The following is a 12,929-nucleotide window of genomic DNA, read 5'->3' as shown; positions in this document are numbered from 1 at the left end:
ACGGCACGACACTTCTCTGCCGCCCAGTGGACGGCGACGGCTCCTCTGGTTTTGGGCAGCCGGCAGGAGTCCCCCGTTCCCTGCTCCTTCGGATTCCTTCACGGAGGCAGCAGGCTCCGGCCCCCTGGCGAACGGCGCCGACTCCTCCGCTCCCTCACAAACGGCAGCCGCCCCTCCACATCTCGGGCAGCCGGCAGCGAGCTCGCCCGTCCATGGCAACTTACTCCAGCCCACCGCCTCGAGTGTCCATGGCGGCACTCTCCCTCGCCTGCTCGATGGCACCGCGGATTCACCACAGTGCGAGGGATCTTCAGCAGCGCGTCCCTCCCTCTCCCGGGTTTCGGCACCACTGTAACGAATTAAACCTTCATAATCATCGGGAAGAAGGAGGCGGGAACCGGCGGACAATCAAATTATATTTTAATGATCAAAATAAACACAAAACAGCGCGTCAGCCCCTCACGGACGACTGACGCGCACAAATAAAAATCACAACACAAACTAAAACCCAGGCCTGGTCCTCTCTCCTCCTTCACTGTCGTCGCTCCAGTTTTATATCCTTCCATCTCCTCCGTGGGACTCGAGACCGGTGGGTCGAGCAGGTGTCGCTCATCTCCAATCACTCTCGCTCTGTTCCCACGTCTCTCGGCCCCGCCCCACTCGTCACAGTAACAATTTATTATCAGTCAGGTAAATATGTATTATGCCAATTACTTAGTCAACTTAGAATATCAAATCAATCAAAACATAAAATTCTTAAAGATGCATCTAAGAGTAAGAAATACATACCTGACTTTAAAATGATACATAGTGTGGAATGCAGAGACACACACCACACTACTGGATTCTGGCTACAGAATCGTATTGAACCCCTTTCCATCTTTCCTTAAATGCCCAGATAATTCAATGGGCTTACTAAATGGTGGTGTCTTTGATTATAATTAGGTTTAGGTCCCTTATCCATGGATCACAAATGGGCAATCAGAATTTGTGAATGAGTGGGTTCTTGTAAGAAAAGGGTACTAATTTGACTTCTCTGTCTCTCCCCACATCACTCTAGTGCAGGCTGCATACTATGGCAGGCCGGAAAGTCCTAAAATAGGGCTACAGACTTGTTGGGCTATTTTTTATTTTTATTTTTTTCATTTGGAAGCTGCATTTAAAATACACTTGGCTCAGAATTCTGAGGGGGCACGTGCCCCCTCACTTTAAATGAGCATGACCAAAGTCCTTTCAGTCAAGTCGTGGGGTCGCAAGGGTTCCTCAACTGTGCGCATACGTCAGTGGAACCAGACGATAGGCTTAAATGTTTCCCGGCTTGACTGTTAAAAGCAGATGATTGGCTTTCCAGCGGGAGGGGCGGGACATGTGCATACAACAGCCATCTTTGCTGTTACGGTTCCAAATTCAGGGTCTGCATCCTCCTTAGGATCCTTCCTACCCGGTTGAAAGAGGAGGGGTCCTCCTAAGACCGCAAAACCCGGAAGTCGGTGTTTGTGAATTTGGACAGCCTACCCTTCTTTCAGTTCCCTCCCTTACCCGTTGCTCATATCCTGTCGCCTAGCAACCGTGACAGCGCTAAGCAAGAAGTGGGAAAATGGACAAACAAAGAGTTATTCTCCTCATTTTAATTCTTTTGGAGGAAATAAAGCAATTAAATAAATTATAAACACTTCTGTCTGCTCTTTCGTCCCTAGAAGCGTTAAAAACAGCTTCAATCACTAACAAATTAGCTGTGTGTAAGGGGATATTCACACAGGCAGTAAGGAAGAAGCTAGTTTACGAAAGTAATGTTTTTTTTTTTACATATAAACGTACAAATGTAAAAAAAATGCTTAACGCTAAAACAAAATGCCTAGACAACCACTGAAAACAAAATTTTTTTTGAAGAGCCAGTTTTTAAAAAACTTGCATCGAAAAGCATACTCCTCTCCCACTCCGCTACCGTTCACTTCGTCCGCCATTACGCTCTGCCGAAAAGAATTATGGGGTAGGTAGGACGGGAAAGGATCCACCACACCCATCCTTCCAATTCGGGGAAAAGGAGGACGTATTTGTGGGCCGCATTTGAAGGATCCTACGAATTTGGACAGCCTTCGTCGCGGCGCTGTGACGTAACATCCTTCAAATGAGTACTCCGAAGGATGTAGACCCTGAATTTGGACACAGCCATAGTTGTATTGAGGATTGAGGTAGTGGCATGTCTCTTATAAATTGTCTCTGGTATGACGTCTCTACTCAAACCCACTGTTCCTGGTGTGTGTTCAAAGGGTGTGTGAGTTCACTGCTGTGTGTGTGCACTTTGGATGGGTTAAATCCAGTAAAGATTTACCCAAACGAAGGGCTGAGATTACAGAATGTCCATCATATATTTGTAAACGTTGTAAATGTATTAATTATTTATGAAATTGTAAGAATATACATAGGCTATATTATAAATCAGGTTTATGTGTTTTTTTTTTGTTTTTTTTTTATATAGATTTTAAAATGTCTCTATAGAGAGCCTATAGCCTAGTGACTGCAGAAAAGAAAGTTAACCATGCATTCATAAATTTGCAATAGGCAATTATTTCTCATTTTATTGAAATGGACCTATTTTGATTAAAGTAAAAAAATATATACACTGTACACGTTTCTGAATATTCAAATATCATATCTAAATAGTCTTTTGGATAAAATATAGAAGTCACTTTAAGTCTACTATTCGGTCCCTGTACATAAATAGAGAGTCATTGGTCCGCTGCGTGAGAAAAGTGAGACGCCCGCTGCATGAGGAGAGTCAATTGTCTGTTGTGAAAGCAAATCGCCCGCCAGCACGTGAGCAGTGTTGCCAGGTTGGATGGACGATTTCCAGCCCAAAAGCTAAAAAAAAATGCCTAAATTGTAACGCTCAAAACAATGTTATGGAATATGTAAATCAAGGTTGAAGGTGCCATTTTTAACTCCTTAAAACAAAATAATGTCGACATACTCCTCTCCCACTCCGCTACCGTTCACTTCGTCCGCCATTACGCTCTGCCGAAAAGAATTATGGGGTAGGTAGGACGGGAAAGGATCCACCACACCCATCCTTCCAATTCGGGGAAAAGGAGGACGTATTTGTGGGCCGCATTTGAAGGATCCTACGAATTTGGACAGCCTTCGTCGCGGCGCTGTGACGTAACATCCTTCAAATGAGTACTCCGAAGGATGTAGACCCTGAATTTGGACACAGCCATAGTTGTATTGAGGATTGAGGTAGTGGCATGTCTCTTATAAATTGTCTCTGGTATGACGTCTCTACTCAAACCCACTGTTCCTGGTGTGTGTTCAAAGGGTGTGTGAGTTCACTGCTGTGTGTGTGCACTTTGGATGGGTTAAATCCAGTAAAGATTTACCCAAACGAAGGGCTGAGATTACAGAATGTCCATCATATATTTGTAAACGTTGTAAATGTATTAATTATTTATGAAATTGTAAGAATATACATAGGCTATATTATAAATCAGGTTTATGTGTTTTTTTTTTATATAGATTTTAAAATGTCTCTATAGAGAGCCTATAGCCTAGTGACTGCAGAAAAGAAAGTTAACCATGCATTCATAAATTTGCAATAGGCAATTATTTCTCATTTTATTGAAATGGACCTATTTTGATTAAAGTAAAAAAATATATACACTGTACACGTTTCTGAATATTCAAATATCATATCTAAATAGTCTTTTGGATAAAATATAGAAGTCACTTTAAGTCTACTATTCGGTCCCTGTACATAAATAGAGAGTCATTGGTCCGCTGCGTGAGAAAAGTGAGACGCCCGCTGCATGAGGAGAGTCAATTGTCTGTTGTGAAAGCAAATCGCCCGCCAGCACGTGAGCAGTGTTGCCAGGTTGGATGGACGATTTCCAGCCCAAAAGCTAAAAAAAAATGCCTAAATTGTAACGCTCAAAACAATGTTATTGAATATGTAAATCAAGGTTGAAGGTGCCATTTTTAACTCCTTAAAACAAAATAATGTCGACAAAATACTATAAATAGGCCTACGTTGGATAAATTTCCCAGTGACTGATTAAACCGGGGCAAATAGAATGGGGCATTGAAGAGAAGTAGGCTACCGAACATGAATTAAATATGCAAGCAATCAAGCGATTTCAACAATACACATTATTTATACATCATTAAACAATACATGCATCATTTTAATATCAGTCAGAATAATCCAATTTAAATGCAAAAAAGTGCCCAATAAAACTGGTAGGAAAAAGCAACTATAATTTTAAACAGAACTAGGAAGCCTCTTGTTAAGTTCATGTTGTATAACAAAACTTTGCACAGTCAAAACTTATCAAGTCAGTTTTCAAGGATTTATAAATATGGACCGTTTAAATGATAAAAGACAGGATCATATAAACCAAGATATTTAGGTTCGGCTTTTGATCGCTTATTTCAAATGTGCTCTGATTTCGGAGTTGCAGTGAAAAGCCCAGGGGCGTAGATTACGCGGGGGACCTGTCCCCCCAACTTTTAATATCACAGAAATTTATTTAATATTTTGGCTTAGTCTGCTATTTCTTTCAAATGGGATAAATAATAATGACCTAGCGGCTGATTGAATCATAAACCTATATGTATTAGCTTTAAAAAAATATCTAGGTTTGTCTATATTCTAAATTAATATGAATGAATATGGTCTGATTATTCTGACAGTGAAGCGATGTTCAGCTCAACTTCTCGCGTGTTGGATGAGAAACGAAACATTCTAAACTGTGACAAAACTGAAATTTGTATTTATTTATTTTTTATTTTTTTTATAAAGTAAAACTTGCACACACGTTTGAAAAGCCAGAAGTAAACGTCAGTTCTGTATAGGATGATTATTTTTATTTTACCTCAAAAATACATCGACTTAATTTGATTTAAAAATCACATGTGCTGTAGCACTGTGACGAAGAGGCTGAGGCGGTCGGATCCATCTGCAGTATTTTATTAACACAGGTAAGCCAGCAGAGATAGACAGTCATACAACTCAAGGAGACCAGGCAAGGCCAGTATAAAGGGAGAGCCAAACGAAAAGAAACAGGTGTTATTTGACGCAGAATCTTAAATGGCCCGACAAAACGAGGAGATAGCTTCCTGCTCGGGAGCTTGAGACGGAGATCTCGTGCAGAGAGCCACACCCACTGGCCGGGTCGGTAACTGGGTACCGGCGATGCTGGTACCGGCGAATGGCGCGCTGCAAGTGAACGTGAGCAGCATCCCAGGTGGCCTCGCTGCGCCGGAGCCATGCATCTACTGCTGGGAGGTCGGATGGCTCCCCGGCCCACGGGAAGAGAGGAGGCTGGAAACCTAAAACACATTGAAAAGGTGTTAGACCAGTGGCAGGCTTTAACAGGGAATTCTGGGCATACTCCGCCCAGGCCAGAAAGCGACTCCAGTCCTGCTGATTCTGGTGGCAGTAAGTTCTCAGAAATTGAATCAAATCCTGGTTTAGACGTTCAGCCTGCCCATTGGACTGGGGATGGTAACCAGACGTTAAACTGACATTGATATTGAGTTTGGAACACAACTCTCTCCAGACACGGGAGGTAAACTGGGACCCGCGGTCAGTGACAATGTCCTCGGGCAGACCAAAGAGACGGAACACTAGGTTGAGAAGAGCTTCGGCTGTCTGTAAGGCCGTGGGCAGGCCAGTCAGGGGTATAAAACGGCAGGACTTAGAGAAGCGGTCCACCACGGAGAGGATGGTCGTAAACCCCTGGGATGGAGGCAGATCCGTAACAAAATCCACTGCGATGTGCGACCAGGGACGCTGTGGTACAGGCAGAGGTTGTAATAATCCAGCGGGTTTGAGATGGGAGGATTTCACAGTGTTACAAATGGAGCATTGATGAATAAACTGTATGACATCCCAACCCACCAAAAGCGATTGGAAACCAACTGTATGGTGGCCGCGATACCAGGATGACCCGCGCTAGGGGTGCAGTGAACCCACTGAAGCACACGGTGGCGGAGCCCGGTCGGAACAAAGAGCCGGTCAGCGGTACATTCTGGCGGAGCGGGATGATTACTTAGAGACGCCGTGATCTCAGAGATTATGTCCCACTGGACAGGAGCCACGATTAGTGCAGGGGGAATCATGGGTTCAGGCTTTGATTCTTCACTGGGACCATCAAACTGTCGGGACAGGGCATCCGCTTTGCCGTTCTGGGAGCCCGGCCTGTAGGTGATCTTAAAATCGAATCTTGAAAAGAACAGAGACCAGCGAGCCTGGCTAGCATTCAGACGCTTAGCTGACCTAATGTACTCCAGATTCCTGTGATCAGTGAGCACTGTAAAAGGCTGACGCGCTCCCTCCAGCCAGTGCCTCCACTCCTCAAAGGCGGTCTTCATGGCCAAGAGTTCGCGATCACTCACGTCATAATTGCGTTCTGCAGACTTGAGCTTGCGAGAGTAGAAGGCACACGGGAACATTTTTTGGGTTACCATACCGCTGAGACAGCACAGCCCCCACTCCTGTGTTAGATGCATCCACTTCAATGATAAACTCCCTCCCCGGGATCCGGGTGATGGAGAATAGGAGCAGAAGTGAATCTCTCCTTGAGCTGAGCAAAGGCCGCCGCACTATCCGCTGTCCACTTAAAATATTTACCCCCTCCTCGAAGCAGGGATGTGAGGGGAGATGCAATCACACTGAAGTTGCGGATGAATCTGCGGTAAAAGTTGGCGAAGCCCAAAAAGCCTTGCAGCTCCTTAACAGAGGAAGGTTGTGGCCACTTCACCACGGCTTTGACCTTGCTGTCATCCATCAAAACTCCGTCCGCACTGATAATATAGCCCAGAAAGGAGATACGTGTCTGATGGAACTCGCACTTGGAGAGCTTGGCATAGAGCTGGTTATCAATCAGGCGCTTGAGGACCGCACGAACATCTTGGACATGCTCCTCAAGGGAATCAGAATAAATCAAAATGTCATCAATGTAGACAATAACTCTCTGATGTAACATGTCCCGGAAAATTTCATTTATAAAGGCTTGAAAAACTGAAGGACTGTTAGACAGGCCAAAAGGCATTACCCGATATTCGTAGTGCCCGGATGTAGTAGAAAATGCAGTTTTCCACTCGTCACCACTCCGTATGCGAATCAGGTTGTATGCGTTCCTTAAGTCCAGCTTGGTAAAGTAGCGGGCAGTACGAAGCATCTCCAGGGCTGCTGGGACTAACGGGAGAGGATAGCGGTACTTCACTGTCACTTCATTAAGACCACGATAGTCGATGCACGGCCGAAGGCCCCCATCCTTCTTCTTAACGAAAAAGAATCCGGCGGAAGCCGGGGATGTAGAGGTAGTAATGAAACCTTTAGCCAGCTGTTCGTCAATGTATGCCCTCATGGCCTCCGTTTCAGGTTGTGACAACGGGTAAACTCTTCCATACTGCCATACAGTTGATCTGGCAGAATGCGGACCACCGGGATATTTTTCCGTCTGACCAGGAAATCTGGGGGTTATGTCTCTCTAGCCATGGAAGCCCCAAGATTATAGGATGCCCAGGCGAGTGAATCGTGAAGAATTGGATAATTTCAGAATGCTGTGTCCCGAAGCGGAGCGTGAGGGGTAGCGTGGTGTATTGCACCTCTCCAGACCCCAGGGGGCATCCATCCAGTGCTTCCACGGTCACACCAGACTCACATGCGAGGAGAGAAACATGATGAGTTTTGGCAAATGCAAGGTCGATAAAATTTCCAGCAGCTCCCGAATCAATCAAGGCTTTTACGTATAAAGTTTGTCCATTAAATTTCAAAGAACTATCCACAGAAAATAATTTAGAAGAGCGATTAGAACTCACCGCAGCAGAATTCTTGAGCGCTGGATTAACCGGACAGGTAGCTCTCAGATGTCCCGCCTCTCCGCAGTACATGCAGAGATGATTACGGCGTCTCCTCTCCCGCTCCGCCGTAGAGAGGCGTGTGTAACCAATCTGCATGGGCTCCGACTCCGTGCCGGGGGAAGCACACTCAAAGAAACTGGACCTGAGAGGTGGGCGTCGGGAGCGAATCAAGTTGTCGAGGCGAATGGCAAGCTCCATAATTTGATTCAAGGATTTACCGTCGTCGCGGCACGCCAGCTCTCCCTGGAGGTCCGAGTTGAGTCCCTTGCGATACAGGAGCTTCAGAGGTTCCTCCTCCCATCCAGCTTGAGCTGCGAGGGTCCGAAAAGAGAGCGTGTAATCTGCTGCGGTAGAATTACCCTGGCGTAACGTGAGCAGTAGTTCTCCTGGATCCTTTCCTCCCGCTGAATGTTCAAACACCTCTCTAAATTGGGTTAGAAACTCATCATAAGAGGGGAAAGAGAGCTGACCTCCATACCAGAGTGCAGTAGCCCATTCCAAAGCTCGGCCGGTGAGTAGGGAGCATATGAAGGAAACGCGGCTCTCATCCGTGGAGTAGGACTGTGTCTGCTGGTTAAAATACAAGCTGTACTGCAACAAAAATCCCTTACAGGCAGAAGGTGAGCCATCAAACTTCTCGGGAAGGGATAATTTAGGCTGGTTAGTAGTGTTACTCATGGCAGGTGTAACGGGAGCAGGTGCAGCGAGACTCGGAGCTTGATTCTCAGCCGTGCTCGGCGAGGATAGGGCTCGGACAGATCTCACGAGCTCCTCGGTGAGAGCTGTTAATTTGACCAGCTGTTGCTGATGGGCGGCCAGCACATTAGCTTGAGAGGATACCTCAGAGGCCAGTCGATGGAAATCTGCTGGATCCTGTTTTGGTGAAGTCTTCTGTGACGAAGAGGCTGAGGCGGTCGGATCCATCTGCAGTATTTTATTAACACAGGTAAGCCAGCAGAGATAGACAGTCATACAACTCAAGGAGACCAGGCAAGGCCAGTATAAATTACACTAAACAGCACACGGATAAGGGCCATCCAAGAATCGTAACTCAAACAGGCGTGGGTCAAAGGGCTGGCAGCTTAGGTTCACAAACGACATAGAGTCCAAGTCAAAATCACAAGAACAAACACGAGAAACAAGTTAGAGGCAGAGTATGGGTAAATCAAGACTTCACAAATGAACGATCAGCAGAACAGTCCAGATAAAGGGGAGCTGAGGGTACACAGGTGATAATCATGCAATGATAACGAGATTAATCAGGAGATAATGAGCAGAGGAGGGTAATAGGAAAAGCAGTCCTAATACGCAGGAGAGAGGGATCTGGTGAAACCAGGAGGAGGCGTTGTCGAGCGTTCCGTGACAAGCACACTGAAAAAAGGGTTTCATTCATCCAATTAAAATTTTTTATAATCTATATTTTTTAACTTGAGCCAATAGTTATTTATTTTTTATTGGCTCAAGTAAAAAAAATATAGATTTGAATCATTACAGGGCCAGCGCGTGCCTATAGACGGTTTCAACGGCAACAACATAAACAAACGTTACTGCGCAAGCACGCTTTTTTGGACCTAACTTAACTTCCGGTAGACTTCCAAATAGAATCAATAACAACAGCCAAGTCCCTCTAGAGTAGATATTTTTTGATAACAAACAAAATATGTTTGTTGCGTGGATCAGGCGGACTTAATGAAAATGCAAATTCATTCTTTGCCAGCAGGAGATGTTTTAAAGCATAGACATAAATCGCGAGAAATAGAGGTTTCCCCAGTAACAGCTGTAAACAAAGCAGAGCTGGTACGCTCACACGCTGTTTTTATCAGGCATATAACATGCAAGTCTTCCTTCAGAAATACAGCGATATAAAAACACCTGTGCCTCGCTTTGATATTTAAACATATAAATGTAAGGAATTATTATTATTAAACGTGCAGTACGTAACGTTACTCATGTTTATTCAACGAAGCCTTTTTGAAAATCAGTTTTAAAATTGTGGCAAGTCTCCAAAAATAAATAAATGTATGGGAAACATATCCCGCAGCACAACCACCTGAGCCCAACTTCAGTCTACTCATCACCTTGACTTTAACTGCGTTTGTAGAAGGCAATGCAGCCAGACCGATATACACAACACAGACCGGAAGTTAACTTATTGCCAGGCGCGTGCGCCCGATGAAACCGTCTAGGCGAACTAGAGCGGCAGCTCAGCCAAGGCGGCAAGAAAGAGAGAAGGCTAGAGAGAGAGAGAGGGAGAGAGAAGGCGAGAGAGAGAGAGAGAGAGAGAGAGAGAGAGAGAGAATGAATTATTAATTTATTTGTTTGTTTTACATTATGTTACAATTATCGCACTTATATCAGCAGCATATTTTTTTACCCACTCCATTAGTATAAATTTAAAATCACTTTAAATTTAGAATATAAATTCCCGCCTGGCCGCGCTCTATTAGTATATGCGTGCAAAATACTTTAATTCATATTAAAAAATGTCAAAATGAATAAAATTAGGCTATCATGAGTACAAAAGACGACCGCTTTTAAATGAGAAACAATGAGACTCCTTTTTGAAATTCATCGCCTCCGTTCCGTGAAAGAGCGCTTTTTGCTGCTTTGAGAACATGGTCGCGTATTTGGATTTTAAAATGACATCGCATCTCTCAAAGAAAAGGAGAATACAATAGTTCTTCAGGATTGCTTAAGACTGGAAAAGGCCCTGACTCATGGAGACTCGCGGGCGGGACGTTGATGGGCATGAATTGTTCGAAGAGCTGACTGCTTTGGGCAGACGCCTGGTTGCTGGAGCTAAACCACTGGATGCGCTTAAATTCATCTGTGAAAAAGGGATGGAATACATTTTTCCAGATGTTTTTGTAGCATTGAGAGTGCTTCTCACTCTCACCGTCACTGTGAGCTCTGGAGAACGCGGTTTCTCAAAGCTTAAACTGATTAAAAATTATCTCCGACGTACAAGTTAAACTCGAGGACGCAATCAAAGCGTTTGCCGCTGCGGAAGCCCGACGCGCACAAGTCTGAAATATAGGCTATTTGTGTGAATCTGTGTTTGTGTGTTTCAGTCAAGAAAAAATCGAAACCACCAGTAGGCCTACTTATGAGCTAAAAAGTTGTGTGCATATGTTTAGTTTTTTCTGTACACGATCTATTATAAAACAGAAATTATATACAGCTGTTGCATTGTGTACTTTTTTCACGTTTCAGTATGAAAAAAAACACGTTTTTATTTTAGTGTAATTTTATAGATTAAAAAAAAATAATAATAATTTGTTTACATGCATCTTAAGGATACCTAATTGTGAGTGTAAGGTTGGGGCGGCATGATCGTGCTCTGCCTAGAGCGGCATTTGAGCTTGCGCTGGCCCTGATCATTACCCTATTATTATTATTTTTTAATTGGATGAATGAAACACTTTGCATCTTTGTTTTATTTGCACCAGCATTATTTGATTTTAACATTTTGGAATAATTTATTTATATAATAGCATAGCCTACTTTTTTATTCTCACTGTAAAGCTTTTTTTTTAAACCAAATTTTAAAACTAAAACAAATAGGTACTCAATGTTGATTAAGTAGCATCTTGAATGTGTGTTGATTGTGTTGTTTGGACTGTAGAACTATTCAGTTGTTTTTAATGTAATTTCACATGGTTACAGTTATTTAAGGCCAGTTCTATGTAGTTTCAACCCAATTCAAAAACAAAAGCTAAATGCTGATGTCTGTACCATCTATGTTTGTAGTGAATGTAGGCTACTTACTGTGCAGTTACTGCCTTTAATTTCAGATGGTTATGGTTATTGTTTTCAATAGCCAAAAGCCAGTTTGGCCTATTAAATACCAAATAAACATCTTGTTTATGCATACTTTCCTTCTTTCTTGTTTGTTGCTTAAAAAAAAAAAATCAGAAATCGGTATCGGAATCGGCCAGTTTGCTTGTAAAAAATTGGTATCAGAATCGGCCATGAAAAATCATAATCGTGCATCCCTATTCGTTTCTGTTTATTTTAGTAAGCTATACAAACAATAGGCCTATATTAACGCCCAGTATCACAGACAAGGTCTAAGCCTAGTCCTAGACTAAAATACATGTTCAAGCTCTCTTAACTGAAAGCAACTTTCAACTCGCATCTTAATAATAAATAACGAGGTCAGTCATCACTGAAAGGCCGGTTTTGTGTTCACTGCACATGCTAGCTGACTGAATTCTGCTCTCTGACAAATTTTCTCATCAAAAACAACAAAGTGCGAATTAATGTTAGTAAGATATTAATTGCGCATTGCAAAACAGTTTCAGTGAGTTTTTGAGAGTGCTTGAGCCCATCTGCCATTATAGATCAACTAACATTCTATATTCTATAAGGTGAAAAACGCATTTACTTACACATATTTGAGAATGGAGATATTTCATTATTTAACACATTTGGGAATATTTTGAATAAAAAAGGGAAAAAATAAAACATAAGCCTATATCAGTTATACAGTGCTATTGTGTCATCCCTCCGTCCCCACATTACGCCCCAGCAGATAAACATGCAGTGTTACTCAATATTGAAAATCTTCTGCAGCCATCAACATTACTGTATACTAACCTGAGAACCATTTTCTCAGATAATATTTCAGCAATCATGTTTTGTATGTTTTTCCATCAGCTGTTTGGAATTAAAACTAGTTTGACTGTATTTTTAATGTCTTTCTCCACCGTTTCTGTGTTCTCTCCCTGTGACCTGTGTCCCTGTTTGCTTACCTGCTACTATTTACCATCATAAGTTACCATAGCAATTCACTAGCTCCTCCCCCTGTTACCTTGTTTTTGCCTTTGATCTTTCTCTTATCTCTTTACTGGCTGTTACACATTTGGTTACACATTTGGTTTCTCCTGTGGTTTTTTTGTCTGGTTCCTGTTTATTACTTCTGCATTTGTAAAATCTGCATTTGGATCCTCTCGCCTTTGTCCTTGAATCGCCAAGCATAACATACATGACCAATCTATGAAACTTAATATTTTTGTGGAAACTATGATACTTTTCGTGATTTTCTGACAGAAAGAGAACAGATA

This window comes from Carassius carassius, chromosome 25, assembly GCF_963082965.1.
Source record: "Carassius carassius chromosome 25, fCarCar2.1, whole genome shotgun sequence".
In the NCBI taxonomy this organism is placed as follows: domain Eukaryota; kingdom Metazoa; phylum Chordata; class Actinopteri; order Cypriniformes; family Cyprinidae; genus Carassius; species Carassius carassius.
Note: the sequence above shows the minus strand (reverse complement) of the source record.